This window comes from Palaemon carinicauda, chromosome 1 (genome assembly GCF_036898095.1).
Source record: "Palaemon carinicauda isolate YSFRI2023 chromosome 1, ASM3689809v2, whole genome shotgun sequence".
Lineage (NCBI taxonomy): Eukaryota > Metazoa > Arthropoda > Malacostraca > Decapoda > Palaemonidae > Palaemon > Palaemon carinicauda.
Genome location: NC_090725.1, coordinates 188,836,485 through 188,858,721, shown reverse-complemented (window position 1 = coordinate 188,858,721; position 22,237 = coordinate 188,836,485). Strand labels below are relative to the sequence as shown.

At 40.2% G+C, this 22,237-nt stretch overlaps 2 protein-coding genes across 3 annotated transcripts in view; one reads left to right on the top strand and one right to left on the bottom strand.

The window, feature by feature from the left end:
• mus304 (mutagen-sensitive 304) overlaps nt 1–3,061 on the top strand; it is a 327,641-nt gene extending 324,580 nt beyond the window's left edge. Inside the window, exon 8 of the transcript XR_011046450.1 lies at nt 2,623–3,061. The gene's annotated coding sequence lies outside the window, so the exon portion shown is untranslated. The remainder of the gene's footprint in view (nt 1–2,622) is intronic.
• The window catches only part of LOC137653269 (uncharacterized), a 57,792-nt gene extending 39,728 nt beyond the window's left edge, over nt 1–18,064 (bottom strand). Inside the window, exon 1 of one of the 2 annotated variants that reach the window (XR_011046441.1) lies at nt 17,919–18,064. The gene's annotated coding sequence lies outside the window, so the exon portion shown is untranslated. The remainder of the gene's footprint in view (nt 1–17,918) is intronic. The other variant, XM_068386643.1, reaches the window with a different exon arrangement.
• Nucleotides 18,065–22,237: the final 4,173 nt, after the last annotated feature.

Sequence of the window (22,237 nt, the reverse complement as noted above, 5' to 3'; positions counted from 1 at the left end):
TTTAAGTAAAGGAGGAACTGTTGCATCTACACCAAAGAGTGCAGATTTAAGGGTAGACCACCATTTATGTTCCTGAGTTGTACCAGAGAGGGTTTCTTTTATGATTAAATTGTACTCCTTTTCAGTTGAGGCATAAACTCTCTGAGCAAAAGCTCGAAGCTGAGTATAGTTGTTCCAGGTCAAATCTGATCTGTTACCCTTCCAAAGGTGATAGGCCTCCTGCTTCTCCAAATAAGCACGTCTACAATCATCATTGAACCACGGTTTGTCCTTCATTCGGTACCTTAGCACACGAGAAGGGATACGCCTATCAATTATGTTGACTAGATTCTCATTCAAAGGGACAACAGGATCTACACTATTATATAATTGTGACCAATTCAAGCACAAAAGATCATGCAAAATCCCATTCCAGTCTGCTTGGGATTTCATATAAATTTTACAAGAATATGATATATCAGGGACAGGCTGCTCAGTCTTCACTAATAATGAAATCAAGGCATGATCAGAAGTCCCGACTGGAGAACCAACCTTACTAGTTATAACGCCAGGGGAGTCAGTGTATACGAGGTCCAAGCAATTACCAGACCTGTGAGTAGCTTCATTTATGATTTGCTCACAGCCTGATTCTGAGGCAAAGTCTAAAGCTCTTAAGCCATGGCGATCGGTAGGAGAGATAGAACTCAACCACTCCCTATGGTGAGCATTAAAATCACCAACAAAGACAAACGAAGCCTTTCTATCATCTTCTTGTATCTTAGCCATAATGGTAAGAAGACAATCAAAGATAGAATCATCCATGTCTGGATTCCGGTAGATTGAACACAAATAAAAGTTGTTATGCCTGCCACAAACTTTTATTACCTGAATCTCATGACATCCACATTGATAGCAGGACTTATGAGAAGCAGGGTACTCGGTCCTAATATACACCGCCATTCCCCTGGCCCTAGGAATGGAATCACGTTTCAGCATTATTGGCTTCTTAAAACCAGTTATAAGGAGCTCAGATGAGTGCCTCATATTAGAAACCAAAGTTTCTGAGCACAAAAGAATATCATACTGTCTGGACGCAACTGTAAGGTCTCGGATATTTGCATGAAGACCACGAATATTGCAATACAGAAGACGACATTGACGAAATCTAGGACGTACTGGTCCCGGATTTTGCTCAATGTCTCCAGACAGCATAAGAATTAATAGAAATAAAAAAGAGACATCATACTTAAAAACTAGATTAACAAGAATTAAAACAAAAACAATATGTACAGAATAATAATAAAAGTGATTGATGATATCCATAGACTATAGTAAAAAGTCGGAAAAACTGGTCAACATGGAGGAGCCGATACACCATGCAAGGCTAAATACCCTCCAGGATAGCCACTTCAACTGAAGGGAGGACAGTAAGGATGGTTTTGAGAAGAAAAAATCAGAAAAAGGAAAAGACAACCTCTTGATAAACCACCAGGCATCCATGGCCCTTCTATTAAGCCTGCCCAACACACCATTTCAAAAAAACAAGAGGAAGAAAAAAAAATAAGATAGAATAGTGTGCCCGAGTGTACCCTCAAGCATGTGGATGAGATTATGATGAGGGGTAGATGGAGATGGTCTGGGCATGCTCTTCACACTCCGCAAGAGAAATTAATTCACCAAACGTTCAGCTGGGCTCCACAAGGCACTGGAAGACCCAGGCCTACATGGCTGAGGACTATGAAGCGCGAGGTAGGAGATGATGAATGGAAAAGTATTGAATTAAAAGCTCAAAATGGAGACGAATAGCGAAATCTAACCGAGGCCCTTTGCGTCAATAGGCGTAGGAGGAGATGAGGATGAGTAGATGAAGCCAGTATGGCCAAGACAACTATATTGAAAATGGAAGAGGAATTGAAAATGAAAGACCTTTACATAAACGCACATGAAAAGAAAATCACTAAATTGGAACGCCAAATTGCGGAACTTACTGCGGACGCAGCGAATTCCACCCAGACTACTGATCTAAATGAGAAATTTGACAATCTAGTGATGAATATGGAATCAAGTTAACACTTCAAACTGATGGACCCAAATCAAGAGAAAATGACATGTGCTGACAAAGTTAAGGAAAAAACTACTAGTAATTAAATTGACTAAAGTACCAAATAAAATCACTGACAGAAAAAATGAGGTAGAACATGCACTTAAAGACATTCCAATTCTTAATACGGGGTCAACTTCAAATGGAAATGTTGTGAACATTGCGTACGAAAAGATCAGAGGAAGCAGCAAACAAGATTCAAACCATGGTTGCGAACACTGAGACGAGAAAAATTGGAAAACTAAAACCTAAAATAATGATATACAATGTATACAATGATGAAGATGAAGTAGTAAATGCTTTGATTCAAAAGACTCTTTATCTGAACTATATTCAAAATATAGTTGTTGTATTGTGATCCTGAAGTTCCGAAAGCTGTTCATGATATAGGTGATAAAGTTATGCTACGATGGTGTCTTAGGTTAGAAATTAACATAAATAATTAGATCATAAGAAAGTAGGTCACAAGCCACCTCGGGCCTAGGGAAAGAATTGCACCATGTATGTTGAATGTAAACTGCTGTCATTCTTTTACTTCCCAGGTTAAAGCATGAGGGAGGTTCGAGAAGTACTGGGGGATTTGAGATACGACAACCTAGATCTTGGAGACCTAAATCACAGATGTCACGTAGTAACAGGCTACCACTTATCTCCTGGAAGAAGCACCTGATCCCCATAGAGACAAGTGCCATAAAAACCCTCCCTTGAAGGTAGGGTGAGAGGAGCTGGGCGCGAACCATGATCGCATACCCTTGTCACCGCTAGGCGCCCAGTACACCCAAAAGACACTCCACTAATTTCCAATCATAGTAGTAACTTTTGCTTAAAATTTATAATGTGAGACAAATAACATGTCCCCCTCCCTCTTGCTTGACTTAGATAGAAATTAATATTGTAATGTTTAGTTAATAAGTCAGATTTGAGACTTGTGATAAATTGATATTCTACTGATGTAAGAAGATTAACAGTAATTTGCTCAGTGTCCTCTCTCTCCGAGTCTGTCTGTAATTATAAAGTGATTCATTGTTATCTACAACTTATGAGCATCTTCAATAGATTCAGAGTTCTATTGATTATGTAATTAAGGAGAATTATTCATTCACTTTCAAGATTTCTGCTCATGTTATCTGAAAATTATTTTAGACAATAAATTCTCTTTACGTTGTAAAAGTCGTCTATTTCCCAGCATCTCATCATTTATTATTCAATTGCCAGTAAAACCAGTGACAATGGCGTACATATAACATATGTGAATAATATCACGTGATCACCTGCTACCATTGTCAAAGATACGGATATTTTGTAAAAGATTGCAAGTTTAAGACATGATAAAGTCTGCAGGAAATATTCATAAAATTATTCCACCAAAGAATGTAATTTTCAACACGTAAAATGTATAAACTGAACCAAGTTAAACAAACCAAATGACCACACAGTGAACTCAAGAAATTGTGAAGCTTATGATTTGGAATTGAAAAGACTAGCATAAAATACTGACCATGGATACGAAGGACGCTATAAACTGTGGGTATGTAAATATACATTCTGTTGGTAATGAAACTATTAAAATTCGAGAATTGATAATTGAGAAATATTTGGACATACTAGCATTATCTGAAACAGGATTAAAAACTTTGCCAAGGCTTAGATCGCTGAAATGAACCCCGCCCCCACCCCATGCTTTCTTTCATCTTCCGAGAGAGGGATAAAAAAACTAGTGTAACAAGCTTTGAATATATAGATTTTAACTTTATGCACAAATACAAATATATATCCATTGTAACAGTTTACAAACCTCCGAGAACAAATACCAGTATCTGAAAAATTCAGTGTACTCCTTGAGAAGATTATCATGGAGAAAAATAAGTTAGTTATTGATGGAGACTTCAATCTTTGGATGGGTGGTACATCAAATCTTGATGCTTCAGCATTTAGTGAGTTATTGGAATCATATAAATTGGTAAATAATGTTGATGGTGCAACTACTTTGACTGGGCATATGTTGGACTTAATTTTTGGTGACAGAATGAATGATATTGTATCTGATATAAATGTAGATGAGAAGTGCACTATCTCTCCAGTACACAAACTTATTCAGTTTAGACTACCTCTACAGAAACACGCAGTGGGGAAAAAAATCTTTAGATATAAGTCAAACTTCCCTCCTTGTGTATTTATTGAAGAAGTTACAAAGAAAATAAATGATGCTATCAATATTCCCTGCGATCATGATAACCAAAGTTTGTTGGGCTCTATGTGCGTTGACTGCCTTATGACAATATACAATAGGGTAAGTAAAAGTGAATATGATACCATGTGTCCACTAATGGAAAAGACTATAATCACTGAAGACCGAACACCTTGGTTTGATGGGGAGACCTTAGAGAAAAAGAGGGAGAAAAGATGTAAAGAAAGTGGAATCAGTTAATAACTGAAAGTACATGTGTAGAATACGAAACTGCAATGTGCAAATATAATTACCTATTATGAAGGAAAAAAAAACAAAAACTACAAGAGAAAGACTTGCAAAGCAGCAACAGATATAAATAAGTTATATCGTCTCCTAAATGGTATAATGGGAATTGTAAACGAAACAAAGGCTACCAGAGGGGTATAGTGACCGACCAGGAACTGGCAAATAGTTTTCTAGTATCCTTTAAAAACAAAATACAACAAAGAATTAGGCCATTTACAAATATTCAACCTAAGACTAGTATTACACCAGATACACAGATAAAATTAATGAGATTCAACAACATAACACAAGTCGATGTCACCAGGATTATCATGAGCAAAAAAAAAAAAAAAAAAAATAAGTGTGATCGGGTCAATGCCAATATCTGAAGTAACAGGAGAAAGAAACTTTTCTAGTCTAGCTGATATAATTACGAGAATAGAAAATACAAGCATCGATGAGTGTAAGTTTCCAAAATCTGAGAAAAATGCTATAGTTACACCAATTCTGAAAAATGCTCTAGATTATCAGGAATTAAGCTCATATAGACCTGTTTCAAATCGATCCTTTGTTTCAAAAGTGTTAGAATACATAATTTTTGAACAACTAATTAGTCACTTAGAAGAAATAGAAGCATTGCCTGACAACCAGTATGCTTACAGAAAATTATATGCTGGAAATGATGTATGAAAACAAATGTGGTATTTCAAAATTGCTCGATCTTAGTGCTGCTTTTGGTACAGTTGTGCATGAACTGCTACAAAATGATCTACGGTCCATTGGTATTGAAGATCAAGCTTTTGAATGCATAAAAGACTACTTGACTGACAGAAACTACTGTGTGTAAATTGGAACATTAAACAGAGAGGTACCTCAGGAGAGTATACTGGGCCCAATCTTATTCTGTATCTATACAATCGGTCTGTCGAAAATACTACAAAGGCATGGAGTGAAGCACAAACTATTTACAGATAATATACAATTCTACCTCTCCATAAATGATATAAACGACACTAATGAAACTCTAAACCGAATTCTTGCGAGTGTTAGGGAATGGATGATAATCAAACAACTAAAATGAAAATAAAGTTTTATGGTGGTTGTAAAGATAAACAGCCTAAGAAATTTGGATGATATTAAAATAAGCATAATTAATAAGAAAATCCACTCCATTTTCTTTATTCCTTTCATGTTCTCTGAAGCAAAATATCTGGCCGTCTTTCAATTGTATATAAGATTCACCAGTTTTTCTAATCACTCAATCCTATTATATCCCAATTAATTTGTCACCTCTTCTAGTAACACAGTCAAGATCCTTTTCCCTAGACAGGGTCCTGATGTTGTATGTTGCAAAGTTCAGTTTACAAAGGTGGCCTGTTCTGGTACCGAGATATATGTGTGTGTGGGGGATACTTTAACCAAGTGAAAGGGTTTGTGCATGGCCATGATCAGCAAAGGCCACCTATACTAAGTTGGTTTGCTATTAGCAATCAGCATAAAATCTCCCACCATATCAATACGCAGTGGGCAGCCTGATGATGAAAGCTAGCAAAAACTCAGACATAAATAACAAAACGCCATTTCGCTCTAGTCCCAGCAGCAGTGGAACAACTGCCCAAGGTGGCAGGCAGTTACATCCTACTGAAGGGGTGCTAAAATCTCTAGACTAGAACAGCCCAGCTTTGGAAACTGAACCTTGCAGCATACAACTCAGGACCTGTCTAGGGAAAAGGATCTTGCCTCTGTTACTATAAGAGCTGACACAAATAAATTGGGATACCATGGAATGGAGAGCTTTTGGAAAACAAAATAAGATCATTAAAAGTAAAATGCCACTTTTTCTAAAAAGAAAAGTATTTAATGAGATGGCCCTACCAGTTTTAACTTATGCATCAGAAACTTGGACTCCAACTAAAGCATTAGGACATAAGCTAGTTACAACTCAAAGGGCTATAGAAAGAATAATGATGGGAATTGCACTAAGAGACAGAAAAAGAGCAGCATGAATACGAAAGCAAATTAAAAGTAGAAGATATTCTATCAAAATGAAAGAAAAAGAAATGGACGTGGGCAGGACATATAATGAGAATGGCAGATAATAGATGAACATTAAAAATAATAGGAGTCAATAGAGACCTGAAAAAGGAGAAGGAAGTGAAAACGATGAATTGATGAACTAAGAAAGATTGCGGGTATGGACTGGCAGAGAAAGACTATAAACAGACGCAAGTGGAAGGAAGTGTTTGAGACCTTTGCTCTGCAGTGGATTAATAACGGCTGATGATGATGATGATGATGATGATGGTATATATATATATATATATATATATATATATATATATATATATATATATATATATATATATATATATATATATATATATATATATGACAATTTGTCCTAAATTGTATTTTTCCTAGCTATACAAACCCATAATCATTTCATATAGGAATTCGCTTCAGTGCACCTGAAACAGCCGAAGAGAAAGAAAACAGGAGAGTTGTGCTGATTGGTTGGCTGGCAGTATGGGGCGGAGCTTAGCTCCACCCCTCCCCACCGCCAGCCCACATTCCTTTTTCAAACGCTTTAGGCTCAATGTGGAACATGAGAGGGGTGGTAGAGGCAGGCATTTATATTAAATGATTACGGGTTTGTATAGCTAGGAAAAATACAATTTAGGACAAATTGTTATTTGTTCCGACGAGATATGCAAACCTTATAATCATTTAATATAGGAAGACTCACTGGTTGGTGGGAGATGTGCCTTTGCTGCTTGTGAACAGCTAACTGCCCGGATACAGACCTGGTCTCGAATGAGAGCAGAGGACTAAATCCACTTACCCCTGTTTCTCGACCCGACATGATGATGGTGGGGTCTGAGAGACTGGGAGCCGGGTAGCGACCTGAGAGCGTGAATGTAAGAGAAACTCGACCCTAGGGTCGCAGTGACTGGGTGAACCTCCATATCCTAAAGGCAAAGGGTTTATACATCCACCATCTTCCCTGCCTAGCAGAAGACGGGGGGAGAATACCTGTAAACAAACTCTAGCAATCTTACCTGGTAAGATTTGTCTTGATGTATGGGACTCCAAGGGAGGAGACATTGAGAAAGGCAGAGCACATGCACAATGCTTTTACACTGCCAAACATACCATAAAAATCAAGACAAGAGACTTCCCTGTCCTAGAGGATCTGGAGAGGTCAGACAATAGCTTGAGCTGCTACCACAGGACCAAGAACAAAGGTGTCCAAGGACTTGTGCGTAAACTCCCTCAAATAAAAGACCGTAAAGGTGGTCTAACATTTCCAAACGTCCGCCTTCAGCACTTGGCCACTGCAAGATTTCTCTTGAAAGCGAGTGTGGGGGCAATGCCCCTCATCTCGTGAACTTTAACCCTCGCTGGTGAGATGCCTGACAGGACAGAGAAGCCTCACCCCGGAACTGCCACTCGCCGCATCCGGTAAGGAAGGAATGGTGAAGGCCTCAAATCTGGGATCGTGGATCGCTAGGTTCTGAGTCTTGGCCACGAACTCTGGCACAAAACTCAAGGCGTAGCTGTCGGTCTGTGGGAAGGAAGGAGCCAGGTCCCAGGCAGGTGTGGGACGAGGTGTGGGCAGTCAACCCATATGAGCTGATGGCATTTCAATCCTTCCAACCCTCTGCGTGAGTGACATTACAAGAGAGGCCGTGTAACTCCCTGGCTCTCTTCGCCGATGCTAAGGCTAGCAGAAAAACAGTCTTAAGGGTCAAGTGCCTGTCTGAGGCACGGCTCAAGGGTTTGTACGGAGCACGAGTAAGAGACCCGAGAACTAAAGTGACATCCCACTGGGGAACTCGAAGTTCCCTTGGGGGACATGACTGTTCGAAGCTCTTAATGAGCATAGAAATCTCGAGGACGTTGGAGATATCTATGCCCTTCAGACAGAACATCATTGCAAGGGCAGACCTGTACCCTTTAATGGCAGAAACCGAAAGGAGCTTATCTCTTAGAAGAATGACTAGGAAGTCTACGATCTGAGTCAGAGAGGCTCCGACCGGAGAGATACCCCTTCCACTACACCAATCACAGAAGACCGACCGACCACTTCCCCTGGTAGACTGAGGAGGAGGATCTTCTAAGGTACCCTGACATCTCTCTCACAGCGAGTCGTGAAAAGCCTTGCGTTCTGAGGAGATGCTGGATAGTCTCCACACATAAAGTCTGAGCGACTGCACCGCCTGGTGGTAAGTGCTCAACAAGGGTTGTCGAAGGAGATTGGGTCAGTGTGCTAGCTCTCTCAGTGCCTCGACCAGGAGTGACAACAGATCGGGAAACCACTCCATGTGTGGCCATAGTGGAGCAATGAGAGTCATCCTGAGTCCTAGGGTTACTAGGGCCCGGGACAGGACTGAGCAAAGCAAGCAAAAAGGGGGAAACACGTGGCAATGCAGTTGATCCCAAGGATGTTGCAGTGCGTCCTCGAACGCAGCCGTGGGATCTGGTACTGGAGAGCAAAACACGGGAGGCTTGGTGTTGTGCCGTGTTGCAAATAGGTCGATGCATGGTTCTCCCCAGAGGTCTAGTACGCGACTCGCTACCCAAGGGTGAAGAGACCATTCTGCCCCTATTACCTGGTCTCTGCGACTTAGGGCGTCTGCCAGAACATTTCTCTTGCCTGGAATGTACCTGGCTGACAAGGTTACGTGTTGACTCTCTGCCCACAGAAACACCCACCTCGTCAACTGCTACAAGGGACATGAGAGCGTGCCCCTTGCTTGTTGACGTACGCGACCACAGACAGGTTGTCGCTCATCAGCACTACCGAGTGCTCTCTCAAACGGGCCTGGAAATGAATGAGTGCTCTCGAGACTGCCATCATTTTCAGCATGTTGGTGTGCAGGTGTTTCTCCTCTTCTGATCACAGACCTGACACGACTAGATCGTCCAGGTGTGCACCCCAACCTTCCGTGGACGTGTCTGTGAACAGACGGAAATGAAGTGGAGGAGGGTTTATGAGAAACCCTCTCATGAGGATCTCCTCGTTTAGCCACCAAGGAGATCCTCCCTTACCTCGCGTTCCATAAGAACCGGACGAGAGGGAGAATCGGTGGCTGCCGACTACTGCTCCTTCAGACACCACTGAAGGGAGCGGAGAGGGATCTGCCCGAACGGAACGAGCTTCTCCAGCGAGGAGAGGTGACCTAAAAGAGCTTGCCACTGGAGGGCTGGAAGTTGTTCCTGCGACAGGAACGGCTGCGCAACCTCTCTGAGTCTGGTGATCCATTCTTCCGAGGGAAGAACGCGAGCTACTGCCGAGTCGATCAGCACTCCCAGATACTTCACCTTCTGATTGGGAATGAGGTTCGACTTCTCGTAGTTCATCGCGATCCCCAGATTGCGACAAACTGCTAGAAGCGAGTCTCGGTCCTGAATCAACTGCTCCTGCGAGGGAGCGAGAATCAGCCAGTTGTCGAGGTACATGAGTAGGCGGATGCCCCTCGAGTGGGCCCAAGCTGCTACCATCGTGAACATTCGCGTGAATACTTGGGGAGCTGTGCACAGTCCGAAGCACGGGACTTTGAACTGGTACAATGTGCCCTGGAAGGTGAATCGGAAGTACTTTCGAGACCACTGATGAACTGGTACTTGAAAGTACGCGTCCTTCAAGTCTATCGAAAGTATGAAGTTGTACTGCCTGATGGCTAACAGCACAGTGCGAACTGTCAGCATCTTGAACGGAGTTTGCTGAACAAATTTGTTCAATGGCAAAAGGTCGATGATCGGTCTCCAACCTCCTGTCGCCTTCTCGACAAGGAAGGGACGACATTAGAACCCTGTTTACTGATCGTGCGCGACTTAGCGCATCCTTCTCCAATATTTCCTGGACTTCCGCCTCTAAGGCCAGAGCCTTCGGAGATATTGGAGCATACGTGTGGAACGCTATTGGAGTGGTGGATAGGGGGGCCGATGAAGCATGAATGGAAGCTTGTAGCGACGGGTCAACATTACTAATTCCTCGGCCCAGAGGTGCTGCCACAACGCCCAATGGCGCGATAGGCATCCCCCTACCTTCAGCAGCATGGGAAGGGGAAAGCCAAGCTCAGCATTTCCCTTTCCCTCGCTTGCCCCTGTTCTTCCCATGACGTGGAGGAGCTCCTGAGGGAGGCTGAAAGGTCTGTTTGGGAGCAGAACCCTTCTGAACAGGAGCAGGTCTCGGCTGCGCAGGAGCAGCAGAAGCACGACCAGCGGTACCCTTGCTACTTCCCGTGGGCTTGGCCTGACTCGGCTTGGCCGCGGACGGTTTCGGGGGACCAGGTCCCTTGAAACTCTTAGCCTGCGCCTGGTGGATAATGGAGTCCTTCGAGTCGAGGCGCCATTTATCCCACGTGGCTCGAACTTCTTCTGGTGGAAACAGAGAAGTTGCAGCTCTAATAGGAGCGTTCCTGAATTCCAGGGCCTCTCCTGAACCAATCTGTCTCGCCAAACGAGCGGCTACTGCCTCACGCTTTTTGAGGATCAGATTGGCATACTGGGTAGCAAGCTGGTCCAAGAGAAAGGCAACAGCTTTCCCACCAGACAAAGCTAGGTTCCTGTACTGCTCCATGTGTTCGGGGGTAGCGAGATTGGTGTCCCGCACGAACACTGAGGCCGTACCACACCAGTGGTCGAGCCACGAAGCAGCCTGGGGAGCAGCTAGAGAGATGGATTCCATAGTTGAAATCTCAAAAGGCCGAGAAGGAGACACTCTGAGATTTCAAATTCTCGACCGAGGAGCCCCCAGCAAGCGCTCCGACCGCGTGGTCGAGAGGGAGAGGACAAGGTACAGAAGACTGTAATGTAGTACCTCTTCTGTCGCTGGAGTTTTTGAGGGAGAAGCTTGTTCGAACCTTGGCTCCTAAGCGAGTCACCAGGTCCTGCAATATGGTCACTCACTCGGTCTCATGCTTGAGCAGCCTGTCTCGATCAGGGTAGCATGATGAGCTGTGAACTACCTTTGGGAGCTCCCCATAGGATCTCCAAGGCTGTACACTTATCCTCAGACGCTACCGCAGGAGGAGCCCTTAGGCCATTAATCTCACGCAGGAGGTTAATAACCACTAGGAAGAGCGACTCCACCTCGGGATCTTCCGTCTCCACGGCCAGTGAAGGTTGTGGAGGTGGCTGATCCCTCGGTCCCGCTACATCAGGAGGTGTAGGGGAAGCGACATGCTGCACGGATGATGACATCCCCCATGAATACGCTAGCTCTGGTCCTAAGACCGAACCAGGCGTGTAATCAGGAGTCGAGGAAGGACTCTAGCAGGGTTCATCTCGACGGAATGCATCGAGTTTCCCACTGCGACCGAGTGCGTGACTGGTCGCTGCAAGCCCCACGAAGCTTCCGAAGGAGCTCGAGGGCGAGCAGGGTCGCTGGGAACTGCAGCGCTCACACCAGGAGGTGTAGACAGGTTAGTCGCGAAAGTGGTGTGCACGGCCTCACCTGTTACACAGCCAGAAAGCATGGGGGTTGGCTGCACCTCGCGCGGCTGGTATGGGCGAGAGCTAGCCTGGTCGCGCACAAGCCACCATGTCGCGGGCTGAGCCGCGAGGTGGCTCCATGCCGGGCCCAAGTCGCACGGATTGGGTGCGCGGTGTCTGGGCCTGCTCCCTGCTCACGCGACACATGAGTCGCAGAGTCGATCCGAGTGGCTACCCGCGTGGAGGTAGTCGTGCGTACCGCGGATTCTTCCCGAGAGACCACAGCTGTGATTTTTCGTGCCGAAGCCGGGACTTTCAGTTTCCCCGTTCAAGTGTGGTTCAACTCGAGTCTGAACAGCAGCTTGGGGTCCCGAGGACCCCGTCACCGTGCTCTGGGAGACGATACCTACGTCCTCGAGCGTGGTTGTTGTGCATGGAGGCCTTGCGCGAGATTCGCCGTGGACAATCCCACGAGCGCGGGGAACACGGGAATCTCTCGCGTCACCCTTATCCTCCTTGGGGGAGAAGAGTCAGAGTCTGAAGATGAAAACGAAGAGGAGGAGAGAGAGGAGGAGGAACTGGGAGAAGAATACCACCCACACTTCTTCTTCTTGTGCCCCCTACAAGGTACTAGAACGGTGGTCAAGGCAACAGCAGACGACACTGGACGAGGATGAACAAATGTATCTTCAGCTAAAATCAAAGAAGAGGGTGCTCTGAATCGCTGCTTTGAAGCCCATAGGAGATACCTAAGCCATGTCTGTAGGAAGAGTCGTGGTCGGTGAACGTGGTGAACCTGAAAAACATCTTGTATCAGCAGGAGTTTTAAAAGATTTTAAATCTAAGTGACTCGTGGGCGAAGCTGTAAAGGGTTTGCCAGCAGTCATTAACGCAATCTCAGTGTTTAAAACATTACTTTCCCTTGTTTTAACAGGGATTCCTGCAGTTATTTTACACTTGGAAAAAGTTTGTATTTTGCCAGGAACAAATGCTTCATCAGGTACATGGTCAACAACAACAGGGGCATCATGGAACATGGGAGTCGATAAAGTTACAAAATCAGTTACATTCATGTGTTCATCAACAATCGGATCAATCAAATGACATTGTTCAAACTCGTCCGCCAGAGTTAAACGGCGTTTTAACAAATTCAAGTCAGGCTTACCTGATAATCCGAGAGACGGTCCAACAATCTGTCGGGTGTCCCTCGAGATCGCCGAAGTAGCGGGAGTGCTAAGGTTACCTGCTCCCCCGGCGAAACCCGAGAAATCCTCGACAGGCTATGTCATACTCACACCCCCCTCAGACTCGAAGAGGGACTTCGCTTTGGCAGTCTCTTGAGACGACACACTTACCACCCGCCTCCTCTTCGTCCTCTTCGAGAGAGGCGTGCTCTCCGAAGCAGGAGAAGCTTTAGGGGTCCATTGATATTTGCGTCGATTCTCGAAAGCTTGCCACTTCAAGGGCGGCCAGGATTCACACTCACGAGAGGGAGAACCTTGAGAGCAAGGTTTCCCCCTGCATGTCTGGCAGAGCGTGTGCGGGCCAACATAAGGTGACGAAAGCCATCTACTGCAGTGCCCGCCACGGCCTGCACAACATCGCATCTTACGAGTAACTTTCTCCTCCATAACATTCACACAATCACTAGAACACAAGCACAAGAGAAGGCAAAGGGCTGCAGCGTAGAGAGCGGAGTGTAGCACAACCATCCACGTTGAGCCGAAGCAAGTGAATGGGGAAAGTGGGCTGGTGGTGGGGAGGGTCGGAGCTAAGCTCCACCCCATACCACCAGCCAACCAATCAACACAACTGTCTGATTTTCTTTCTCTTCGGCTGTGTCAGTCGCGCTGAAGCGAATTCCTATATTAAATGATTACGAGGTTTGTATATCGCGTCGGAACAAATATATATATACAGTATATATATATATATATATATATATATATATATATATATATATATATATATATATATATATAAGCTTCAAAAGTTGAAACTTGGAGCAAAAGTTTTTATGTTCATATATAAATATGTTTTGAAATTACTGTTTATAAAATATTTTATTTAAATTTTTCATTATTTCTCATATCGTTTATCTAATTCCTTATTTCCTTTCTTCCCTGAGCTATTTTTCCCTGTTGGAGCCCTTGGGCTTATAGCATCTTGCTTTTCCAACTAGGGTTGTAGCCCAGCTAGTAACAATAATAATAAAAATAATAATAATATATACATATATATGGGTGTGTTAATATGTAATATATATCCACCACATAATACACACACACACACACACACATATATATATATATATATATATATATATATATATATATATATATATATATATTTATATATATATACATATTTGTATATATATATATATATATATATATATATATATATATATATATATATACGTATGAATACACGCTCATACGGATAATAATAATAATAACAATAATAATAATAATGATGATGATAATAATAATAATAATAATAATAATAATAATAATATTTATTATTATTATTGTTGTTATTATCATTATTATTATTATTTGTCCGAGATGATAGTTTGATGAGAAGAATTAGTTTACCTGAGGAAAGTGAAGAATGTGAGTGAAGTGGGGAACGATTGATAGGGTTCGCTTTAGAGACTCCTTAGAGATGTGTAATGGTCTGCACGGATATTATTATTATTATTATTATTATTATTATTATTAGCCAATCCATATCCCTAGTTGGAAAAGCAAGACGCTATAAGCCCAAGGCCTCCGACGGGGAAAAATAACCGTGAGGAAAGGAAATAAGAAATAAACTACAAGGGAAATAAACAATTAAAATAAAATATTTTAAGAACAGTAACAGCATCAAATTAGATCTTTCATATATAAAGTGTAAAAACTTCAAAAGAACGAGGAAAAGAAATAAGATAGAACAGCGTGCCCGAGTGTACCCTTTAGCAAGAGAACTCTAACCCAAGACAGTGAAGACTATGGTAAAGGCTATGGCACTACCCAAGAAGAGAGAACAATGGTTTGATTTTGGAGTGTCCTTCTAGCTAAAGATTCTCATACCAAGAGGGAGGTAGCCACTGAAAAATTGCATTGCAGTAGTTAACTTCTTGAGCGAAGAAGATTGTTTGCTAATCTCAGTGTTGATAGGTGTGTGAGGACAGACCAGAATGTGGGAAGAATAGGTCAGACTATTCGGTTTATGTGTACGCAAAGACAACGAAAGATTAAATGGTTCTAGAAAGAGCAAGAGATGCAATAGTGCAAATAAGGGAGACACGAAAGTTACCGTGCACAGCGTAGCGACTGTTTGTAGATAACAGTATTTTGAGAGAAACTACAAAGACAAGAGAAAAAAAGTACTTTAAAATATTTGTAAGCTCCTAATGTGAATGTTAGCAAGGATAAGATTATGAGGGCATTTGCAATTATGGAAAATGGAGCAAAGAACGTCTTAAAGGATTGTTGAATAATAGAAACAAATATTTTGTATAGGTATCTGGTGGAAGATGTGATGGACAATGATCCAAAGAAAGAGGAACCGAGTCTCAGAAAAAGTGATTCAAGGGATGATGAATGGAAGCCAAAGTTAGAATGTATGAAACAAGGTTGGTCCAACTCCCCTTTAAGGCAATAATTATTCATGCTGAATACAAATGAAAAAAAAAATTCAAATAAAGATATGTATTATCTGAAGTGTACTATTAGCGACTTGAATTGATTGAAAGGTTGAGAAATTTGTGAACAAATTTATGTGCACAGACGGTTAGCTTTTTGGAAACATGACTCCGATAATATTGGGTTATTTGGTCACATGAGAAAAGAGAAGCTATCATCTTGGAAAGAACTCGATACATGATGTGAAAAGGGGAAAAATAATACTTTGAAACAGCAGATCCTCATATGCAGAAGTGGGAATGTGGGACTAAGGCATTCTAATGACGCAGTTTTTATGTTGGGAGGTGAAGCATGCAACTGGCGATCCTTCCTTATGAGTAGATTAAGGGCTAATGTTCACATGATATCCTTAATTGGGATCGTAAACGATGCGTTTGGGAGAGAATGTTTTCCCTTTTTCAACTCTGAACAATGAGTATTACGCGAAACGGATTATGTAGTTGAATACGTTAAAAAAAAAATTGGGTTAAACCTTAACGTTATCATAGTTTATACATCACTGCCTAGCATTACTATATATTATGCATTACTGATAGGCCGATTAAAAATCGTAATATTTTCCAAAACAAGACTGGTAAACGTTTGATTCCACAAGGGTAATATATATATATATATATATATATATATATATATATATATATATATATATATATATATATATATATATATATATATATATATATATATATATATATATATATATATATATATGTGTGTGTGTGTGTGTGTGTGTGTGTGTGTGTGTGTGTGTGTATTTATATATATATATATATATATATATATATATATATATATATATATATATATATATATATATATATATATATATATATATATATGTGTGTGTGTGTGTGTGTGTGTGTGTGTGTGTGTGTGTGTGTGTGTGTAAAACTTGAGTGGTTTTCGTGTTTTATTATACATTAACCCAATTTCAGTGCAATCTGGAAAGTACGAAGAATGAAAGATTGGCATTATTTCTCTTTCTCTCCATATGTTGGATATGATAAGGAGTTTCAGTTCATATGGTCTCAGTTCATATGGTCAAAATGCTCGGTGCAAAATTTTTACGTCAATAGAAACCAAAAAGATGAAGTCCCTCTTACAAATTAGTTAATTAAATTATTTCATTTTAACGTCATCATTCTAACAGTGCTGTACAAACGTGGCCGTTACTGTCCACTTAGATGCGTTCTTTATAGTTTTGCGGTTTGTATTTGAGCCCTATGATGTATAAACGCCTATCATCTGAGACAAATAGATATACTAAACCGTCACACAATCTTGCAAGAACTATTGGGAGCCGCTACAAAACAGCACATTTCAACCAACTGACACCGAACTTCATAGAACGTTCCTTACAAAATCAATACAACAGCAGACAGCACAAGCCTGCCTTGCCAAGTACTAATGCAGCACCACCTGATCTCTCTCTCTCTCTCTCTCTCTCTCTCTCTCTCTCTCTCTCTCTCTCTCTCTCTCTCTCTCTCTCTCTCTCTCTCTCGTGCGCATTCCCCAACGCAACAGTATTATCTGTGACACGCACATAAGCTTTAGTTTGGAGTTACCTGCACATGACATTATACTCCAAATAAAAACTATTTTCTTCGCTATGTACTTTCTCGTTATATTTTTGGACGAATTCAACAACAAAAAGACTCAGGTGGTGGAATATATGTTTGCCTTGCCGAGGACGGATGGGAAACTTTCATTCATGAAAAATCAATATTATCGGGGGCCATTCAAAGTGCGCCTCTTCCTCAGACGCTGATAACCTTATCGAAGGTTATTATCGGCATTACATTTTTTACCGAAAGTGTCTACGCTTATCGTACCACAGTAACTGCACGGATGAAACTGCGGAGATAGTTATTTATATAAGGCTCTTGTTTCCGTCGGCCAGAGTTTAGCACGTGAGTCCCCTCTTACTTCCCCTCACAGCGGTAAACAGCATATAATCATATGCATCTTATTCCTAACCCAACATATGTTATGAGATAACCGATATGAATACATTTTCTGCCACAAATTTTCCATACGTAAGCGAGGTTATCCGGCATACTTGTCTCGGTGGTGTACTGTTGGGGGATTTTTTGGCTGGCAAAGCACACTCATGGTTTTACGCCTCTACGTCACTCTGGCGTCATCAACATTCAGCTATATCGTTGCGAAAACAGTCTGTTTTACAAATAATAAGTTCACATCAATTGCAACTACAAATAACGGAAAATATATGAGAATGAAACGGACTTACCTCCTGGCGGAGCTTCGCAGCTGTAGTGATCCCCCCTTGTCTGACTCCACTGAGAATACAGGAGCCCGCTAAAACGATTCAAGGGCGAGACTGTCACAAGGGTCAAATTCCCGGACACTCGAATGACAGGGCTTGCCAGAAATAGCGTCGTCTGCTTTGCGCCTGCTCCGCTGACGAGCAATCGTTTTCTATCTTAAGCCTTGACTAAAAGATTTTCTATGATTTTAAAGGGAAACCAACATAACATGAAGCGAGTTAATACCCCCCCACAACAATACAATTTACCGCCAATAATAGTGCAATGATAATAATGATAACAAATCATCCATCTTACAGTTATCACCAAATTTACGAAATTTAAATTTTAGCTGTAAAACTGTAAGTGATCTGTTGTCTATAGCCCTAGCCTACCTAGAATTTGAATTTTGTCTTTTTTAAACTGCAGTTAATGTATTGTAATGAGTTTCCAGTTGCTGCAATATCAAATAAAATTAATAGATCTGTAAAAAGAGAATATTCATCACCAGTAGTTTGACGTTTACATAAAAAAAGAATATCTGGCATTACAGGGATTCTAATACATTTAAACCTATAAGCTTAATTTAATATTTCATAATTCTAGAACAGTTTCTCTTCATCGATGATATGATTAAAATAAACCTTCAAAGTGTACTATATATATATATATATATATATATATATATATATATATATATATATATATATATATATATATATATATATATATATATATATATAATGCAAACCATTTGTGTAGGACTTATTACCATATTAACTAGACCATCAAAGGGAAGCAGAAGGCAGACTGAAAATATATCGATATTTTTATGAATTAATTCCCTCCAATATTGAGTAATTTCTGTATAATCAAAATAAATAGCAATAAGATATGGAGACTTTCTTTAGGGATCTGTTAATGCTGATATGCAGACCGCCCATTATCGATGGTGATGTTTCTTAACTCCACGTAAGGTATTATTATTATTATTATTATTATTATTATTATTATTATTATTATTATTATTATTATTACCTCTGCCAACGAAGTTTGATGGAGGTTACTGTTTACCCCGTTTTATGTGTTTGTGTGTGTGTGTGTGTGTGTGTGTGTGTGTGTGTGTGTAAACAGCTTCCTGGCCCTGATTTTAATAGTAGAACAATGAAACTTGCAGAGCCTGTTCTTGTTTGGATCTTGTTTTGGGATCTAGAGCAGGAGGACAAAACTGTATCATTGTTAAGTAGTGTTCCAAACATGACTACGTTCAGGAGACCTCCATCATTTTCAAATTCTAGACATACTAATGGATGCAGGGACTATGCATTGAAAGTACTTGAAAGTACTTTTTATGTGTAGGTAAACTTTTGATTTTACTATTATTAATATTATTATTGCCGGCTGAGCTACAACCATAGTTGGAAAAGCAACATGCTATAAGGTCAAGGGCTCCAACAGGGAAAATAGCCCAGTGAGAAAAGGAAATAAAAAAAATTAATAAACCATATGAGAAATAATGAATAATTAAAATAAGATATTTTAATAATAATAATAACATCAAAACAGATATTTCATATATTGACTATAAAAATACTTATTTCAGTCTGTTCAACATGAAAACATTTGCTGTAAGTTTGAACTTTTGAAATTCTACCGATTCAACAACCCGATTAGGAAGATCATTCCACAACTTGGTCACAGCTGGAATAAAACTTCTAGAATACTGTGTAGCATTGAGCATCATGATTGAGAAGTCCTGGCTATTAGAATTACCTGCATGGCTAGTATTACAGAAAGGATGGAACTGTTCGGGAAGATCTGAATGTAGAGGATGATCAGAATTATGAAAAATCTTATGCAACATGCTTAATGAACTAATTGAACGACGGTGCTAGAGGTTAATATCTAGATCAGGAATAAGAAATTTAATAGACTGTAAGTGCCTGTCCAACAAATTAAGAGTAGAATCAGCAGCTGAAGACCAGACAGGAGAACAATACCCGAAACAAAGTAGAATGAAAGGATTAAAACACTTCTTCAAAATAGTTTGATCACCAAAAATCTTCAAAGACTTCCTCAATAATCCAATTCTTTGTGCAATTGAAGAAGACACAGACCTAATGTGTTTCTCAAAAGTAAATTTGCTGTCGAGAATCACACCTAGAATTTTAAAAGTCATACAGAGTTAAAGAAACATTATCAAAGCTGAGATCTGGATGTTGAGGGATTCAGCAACTCTAGATCTACATTCAGGAGATAGAACTGATGCAAAGAGAGTAACATCATCTGCATATGCATCAAGCTTGTTTTCTAGTGTGGAAAGTAATGAGGGTGATGTATAGCAGTTGTAGTTTTTTTATTTATTTATTTTTTTTATTTTTTTTTTATTGAAATTTTTCACATATTTGTCTGTTCCCATAATTCTGTCTTCTTTTGCAAGAATTGTTAATAGATGAGGATGGTGGACTAAGTGACTTCCCTTCCATTACCAATTAGGTTGTTGCTTTGAGACAACAGATTTTACCTGGGGTGTTTCCTAGTAGTTGAGAAGCTGAGGCCAGGGAGACAGATAAGCCTTGTCAAAGAGTAAAGTAGAAGTAAAAAAAGGAAGTCTAATGACTGTAATAGTGAAATTACGAAGCCTTTGTAAATTAATTTGTGAAAGCAGACAGTAAGAATAGAATGGTTAATTTAAATGAAAGTGATGGTAAAATAAAGAAAAATTTGTGCAAAATAAGCATTAGAGGGCTGTATATTAAGGGGTAAATACTAATCTCTGCTGAATATTAAGGAGTGGGAAACAGGAGGCAAAGTAATTGAGTAAACAAAAGTAGTATTATGAAGTATTATTTCTTATTTGAGATATATATGGTGCCTTATATCAATGGAATAAGAATTTTTAAAAGGAACGAAAACAATCTTGTAGTATTATGACAAAAATATAGCATTGTGTTAAGATACGTTATATCCGTCTCAGTTCAGTGTTAGTGTCTTCCTATGCTATATTCATATTTAGATATAAGCGGTTAAGATTTGTTCGAAGATATGTAAGACATCTAATGGTAAGTTTATTGGATAGGGAATCGATGGCATTAATTTGTTTAGGTGACTGCTTTTTCTATAGTTTTTACGGTGCAAAACTTGGTTTTCCATTGAATATAAGTTAGTTTTAGTATTCGATGGCATAAAATTTTCGCTAAAATAGATGCGTTTAGGAATTAGATTAATATTTATGTAAAACTGTGATTGTATCTAGGCGTATGTGAAGATAATGAAAAAAGCAGTGTAAGAAGTGTGTTTCAGTCTGGTCCATAGAAACCCCAAAGTTTTCTACAGTGAAAACACTAACTTGGGGAGCACCAGATATCACCAGATATTTCTATAGTCACTATTGTGCCCATCAACAACTACTCTTCGCGATCTGTTACTTAGAAAGTCAACAATGTTGCTAAGGAAAGAGCCACCTATTATAATTTTTTTAACTTCAGAAACATGTGCCTCATAATTAACACAATCAAAGGCAGCACTAAAATCAAGTAAATCATGCAACTTCATAACCATAATCAAGTAATTTCTGTACAGCATTGAAAAATTGTAATAAGGACATCACGTGCTCCAAGGTCCCTGAAACGCTAAAAAGCAAACTACAGAGCCGTTGATGACCTCCAGCATACCTGTTTAGACGTTTTGCCAAAAGCTGTTTGTAAAATTTAGATAATTCTCTAAGTTATGGAAATTGAGCTGTATTCAACAGAGCTGGAGAAACAACAAACACGGTTATCTAAAAAAGTAATATTACCAATTCTCCAACAAGCGCAGTAAGAACCTTATCATGCTAACTTGCGAAAAATAACACACAACTTAGGAGCTATGAAATTAGCTGTTATTATAAAAAAATAAAAAGAAACAGCATTTGGCTCTTCACCTCTATAAGACCGAAAAGGTAAGACAATTTGTTTAGCTAATCGAGTTTCTCTTAACTCTCCTCACTTTCAAACACATTAGCCTAAAGAATTGCTTTTCTTAGGCAAAATTCGTCTAGTTTAAGCAAAGGAGGAAGTGTTGAGTCTACACCGGAGATAGCAGATTTTACGGTAACCCACATTTGCATTCCTGGATTATACCGGAAAGGGTTTATTCTATGACCGAATTGTATTTCTTTTCAGTTGAAGCATAAACTCTCTGAGTAACAACTTTTTGCTGAGTATACTGTCTGTAGACTTTTAATCAAATCTAATCTGTTACCATCCAAAGATGTTAGGCCTCCTGTTTCGTCACTGTCAAAAGACTCATGAAATAAGAA